Source organism: Cucurbita moschata, unplaced genomic scaffold (assembly GCF_002738365.1).
Source record: "Cucurbita moschata cultivar Rifu unplaced genomic scaffold, Cmos_1.0 Cmo_Scf00161, whole genome shotgun sequence".
NCBI lineage: Eukaryota > Viridiplantae > Streptophyta > Magnoliopsida > Cucurbitales > Cucurbitaceae > Cucurbita > Cucurbita moschata.
The window spans coordinates 42712-48540 of NW_019268677.1; positions in this window are offsets into that span (position 1 = coordinate 42712).

The window sequence follows — 5829 nt, forward strand, 5'->3', positions numbered from 1 at the left end:
CCCCTTAAATGGAAACCAAAATGCTAAGGAATTAAAAAGCTTTATTTTTTACGTAGAACAATATTTGAAGGTTACTGGAACTTGCTCATAGGACCTAAGAGTTACGTTGGTCGCAATGCATCTCATGGACGATGCAAAACTATGGTGGCGTTCGAAGGTGAATGGTATAAAAAATGGGACATGAACCATAAACTCATGGGAAGACCGTTGAAGGAATCGATGCAATCGACGCTCCTTTGGATGGGTTGCCAATCAAAGACCTGATGTTTAATGTTGACCCTTTTGAAGAAAGAGCCACACGATCGAACAGCTCGAAACGTCGCAGTAATTCTGAGAACTCTATCACACACATGAAAGGACGTGTCGAAGAGTTAGACATTACCCAAAACATCATAGTAAAACTCTTGAGCGATTAGACAAAAGACTTTCGGACAACTACACCAAAAATTCATTGTTGTCCAGCGGTTTGGATATTTGGCTTTCACCTAGGAGATTCTGGTTTGATTCTCTGAAATTGAATATTATTTTCTTATTTCTTTTTATTTTATAGTTTCATCTTTTGTCACCAATTATATTTAAACTTTACCTCATTTTGAGAGGCACTTTAATGGTCAAGTTCAATAGTATCTTAGATTAAGGACTTTTATGAACATCGTACCTATGTTAGTGTTATGTTATAGATATTTGTTTCAATTTCAACAAGTAGGGTTGAGATGAAGTATGAATGCTTGTTGAATCTTCTTGGCCTTGGGTTGTGTAATAGGTTCAGTTGGAACACCGTGATTCTTATCATCATCCCACTCTTCAAAAGGATTCGTCCTCGAATAAGAAAAATCATCACCTACATCAAAAGGACTCAACTTAGCAACATTTAAAGTAGAATGTATTGACGATTCTACGGGAACATCAATTTTATTGTTCCATGCACTCAAATGAGTCATTTTACTAAATATATTATAGAGCATTTATAGTCAAATAAAGAATTAGGAATCCACGCTATTTTAGATCTACAGACCCACTCCCACCTCAGCTATCCACGAAAAATTAATCCGTAGAATTATTTACGCTAATTCATTGAAATTTTAATCTACAGACCCACTCCCACTCCCAATTCAGCTATCCACGCTAACATTAAAATGAAAATTCATCCTCTCTAAATCAGGTGTGGTGAAGTTCGAACGAACACATGACCTCCAAATCTTCAATATTACGGTCTCCCACTAAGCTATCCCCTATAACATTGAAAATGAAAATTCTAATTTGGATCAAACACGTGACCTTTAGATTTTCAGCGTGACGCTCTCAAAACTGAGGTATCTTCGCTAATATTTGAAAAAAAAAATCATAAGTAAAGGTATTTCTGCTAATTCATTATATTTTAAAAAGAAATAATCACTAGTTTTAGATTGAATAAAGTTATGCAACTTAATGAACTTATGCAACCAAGTGCGATATTTCCGCTAATTCATTATTCATTGAAATTTTAAAAATAAATAATAACTAATTTTTTATTGAATAGTCAGCTTATGCAAATGGAAACAAGTGCGGTGAACGTGGAGATTAAACACGTGACCTTCAAATCTTTAGTTTGACACTCTCCCAACTGAGCTTTGGAAGCGAATATCTTAGGCTACAATCCACGAGAAGGTATCAAATCAAATCCCTAGCCCTTCCTTGTAATACCCATCTTTAAGTTTCACGAAGAAATCGAGGAGAGAAACACTGTAAATGTGGCTATACAGGCCAAGTTTCAGATGGTGGCGATGTGAAAAATGCACATCTTCTTCCTGTTCAGAGGAAGAAAACGATGATATGGCCAGTTCAACTGAACTATCCAAGTCAACACAAAATTTGACCTTTTCTCGGGTTTTCTCAATTTTAACTCCATTCCAGACCGATTCTCATACAAAATCTTTTGGATTCGAAAACTAGACACAATAAGGAGTACTTGGAAGGAAATTTGAAGTAATTCAGATACTGGAAGCTCAAGAATGGACGTCCCGAACGTCGACGACGAGGCAAGTAGCCACCTTGGATTTTTTGTTAAGAAATACTTGTATAAATTGCTTGGATTTTCATATGAACCCTAAACCAAGTATGAATTAAGGATATATGAAAGAAAAACTCAAAGAACCGTGAGTTAAAACCCTGAACCGATCAAATAGCTCGAGATTTAAGTAACGTTAAAATAACCCACTATATGAGCTCCGCTGCATATCAAATTTTAACATTGAGTATATTATATTATGTTGAGGTTAGATATGAAATTTGGTGGTCATTGGATAAGGATAAGTAGGTAAACCAAGAAACGGTGTAAAATGACCATAATGCCCTTAAGGTAATTTACCTTCGGTTCATGACCTAGATGACCTTCAAATGCTATGAAATTCATCAGTAGATCTTATTTTATGAAATGTTATATGAATCCTTATCCCAAGAGGTTATATAAGATAATGAAGTTGGGAGTTATTGGAAAACTTTAGTTAGCGAAACCAAGATATGGGAGAAAATGCTCATCACGGTCTATATGACCTTTAACATGAAGCACGATGTTTATAAGTAGTCAATGTTGCCAATGTTTGCTGCACACAAAAAATGATAGGGATTAAATTTTTAAGTCACTTTTGGAAAGTATGGTGGATAAATTAGGTATCAAATTATTATTTTCAACTGCATGTCATCCTCAGACTCATGAGCAAAATAAGGTAGTTAATAAAATATCAGATTGCTTAGAGCTATTATTTATAAGAATTTTAAGTCATAAATTGGGTAACAAATTATTGTTTTCAACTACATGTCATCTTCAGATTAATGAGCAAACTAAGGTGGTTAATAGAACATTAAGAGCATTCCTTAGGGCTATTATTTGTAAGAATATTAAGTCTTGTGACGAATGTTTGCCACTCATTGTTCTCTTTTTGAAGTTGCTTACGGATTTAATCCACGTACGGGTCTTGATTTGCTTTCTATTCATTCTAATATTCTTGTGAGTAAAGCAGCCACAAGTAAGGCAAATGGGATCAGAATATTGCATAAAGAGGGGAAGGAGACAATTGAGAAACAAAATTTCAATGTTGCTACAAGAATTAACAAAGGACGGAATTAAATCATTTTTCAAACCAGTAACTGGATTTGGATACATTTTCACGAGGAGTGATTCCCATCTCAAAGGAAGACAAAGTTACATTCAAGAGGGGATGACACTTATCAAGTCCTTGAAAGAATTAATAACCATGCATGTAAAATGATCTTCCAGGAGAATTTTCAGCACATTCTACTTTCAATGTTGCTGACTTGAGTCTTTTTGATGTAGGTGATGATTTTTTGATTCGAGGACGAATCCTTTTGAAGAGGGGGAAGATGATAAGGATCACAGTGTTCCAAATGTTCCAACTGGACCTATTACACGATCCAAGGCCAAGAAGATTCAACAAGCATTCATTCTTCATCTACAAAATTGGATAGGCTCGGTTCAACTATTATTTCATGTGCTACAAGCTTATTAAATTGAGGAAGGACCATTTGGAGCTTCAAAAATGAATATTTACACATTTGAAGGAGCAAATGAAGTTGCAAGCATCATTACATGAGTTGTTAGAAAACTTTATTTATTTTTAATTTCATAAATTTGTAATGGTAGAATTGTCAAATTGGCTTCGTTTTTTTTTTTTGAGATTTAAGGGGATCGAGATTAAATCCCATCCACTAACTTTTTTTATGGGAGACTATAAATACCCACAAATTATTATGTAAAAATCAGATTTGTGATGAATGAAATTGATCAATCAAGTTGAGAAGTTCCCCTTCGAAATTCGAGAATCATCTATGCAAGTTTCATGTCATTCTTGTGGAAGAATTGCGTGTGAGCCATGCCGCTTTGACATTGTGTGGTTGAGTGAAATTCTCAACCTTCTACTTATTTTTGGGATTTCTTTTCTCCGTATTCATTGTAATTTATCCTGATACAAAAAAATTTATTTTTGTAGGGAATGTATTAAGCACATGAATTTATTAATTACGGTGAACTTTTGTATAAAACGAAGTAAATACAAATGGAGTAACATGAGATAGAAGTAAACAGAGTAATAAAAAGAAATTACATAAACTTAAAGGAAGTTAATCTCATTTTACAATATAAATATTGTTCAATTGTAGCAAATAAGTAGTTTTGAAAACTAGCCACTCCATATCAATCTATGTTTGGAAAACTAAAATAAAGAAAAAATAAATAAATAAAAATATTTTTCAAAAACTTAGTTGGGTATGAATTTTTTTTTCTTAAAATTCAAATGTTTTTTTTTTTTTTTTATATATAAAAGGATAAAACACATAATTTTGAAATAAAACAAAAAACAAAAAATAAAAATAAAAATAGTTATCAAATGGGCCTAATTTTTAACATATCTATCCCAAAGGAATGCATGGGCTCTAGTGGCAATGCTGCTGTGTGTCAGATCATGTCAATTTAACATGACAATAATAGTAGGTTCTAAAGCACAAAAATATGTGGATAAATTTCATATATTGAGGTGCAGAAAACAAATACACACGGGCAACTAAAAATGATAGATCCACTATAAGGGCATTTGGTATTGTGGTATAATTTTTTTTTTTTTTTTTACAAATTAGGTGGAATGAACAAACAAAAATAATGAGTTTAAAATTACCAAACAAAATATCAATTTTCAAATGGAATGGAGACATAAGACCATTCGAAAAATGAAAAGGACAAAAGAAAAATATTAAATACATTTTCAACTAATGCATTTGGTTGAGAGATATTATGGCCAATATAAGAAAAATATAGCATTAACCAATTTCCAGGGACACATATGGATCCTTAGCATACTAAAATGACTGTTATTATTGGTATCAAACCAATAACAATTCATATCAGCTAAATCTTCCGATTAATAACTAGGCCAGAGAAAGAACTTGAATTTATTTTTATATCTATCAACATGTTTGCTACTTTTATCTAAAACTTGATCACGGGTTTGTCTTATTTGCATTGTAAAATCATGTATTTCTTTGGATATCATTTCTATTTTTAGAATTGAAACAAAAAAGTTGGACAAATTTCAAATATTGATGCGCCTAAAAGATATGGACCAACAACAAGAAAACTTGGAAACAACAAGAATAAACAAAGGAAATTTGTGTATGTACCATTATCTTCAAATCTTGGAAACTATGAGCATTCCTCTCCTTTCTTGACATAAAGACTTACTTTTTCGAGACTTGGACCATAAACAGTCATCTACTCTTACTCCTACTCCCTTCTCTAAGAATCAACATAGCATAATCATTCCATGAAGGCCGAGGTAGTCTTATAAAACAAGATGAGGGTACCACTTTCAAATCATTCCATGAGGACTTGAGAAAGTTTTGTAAAAGAAGATGAGGGTACCACTTTCTATTGCAGAATTTCTATGCGAATAGAGAATGAACCATATTCTTTGGAGATAAGATAGAGCCTCGAGCCTAACTTCAAAGGCATTACACAAATTGTTCTATGATATTTTTTCTAGGAACTCTTTGTTATGTTGTCCGTTAAAGGTGTTAGGAAAGGGACACAGATTCTCTACTGCACTGATCTCCCAATAGAAGTTTTACCCAGGTCATCTGTCGTCACAACCCTTTTAAGGAAGACGCGCCCAAATAACCAATGAATAATAACATTTAAAGAAGTTTCAGAGAGCGAGAAGAGGATTGTGATAGAAGTTGCCCTAGGTAAAACTTCTTTAAATGTCTTAGCCAATCATGACCTCGAAATGAGGAGTCTCTTGGACAACAATAACATATGGACAAAAAATGTCTTAGCCAATT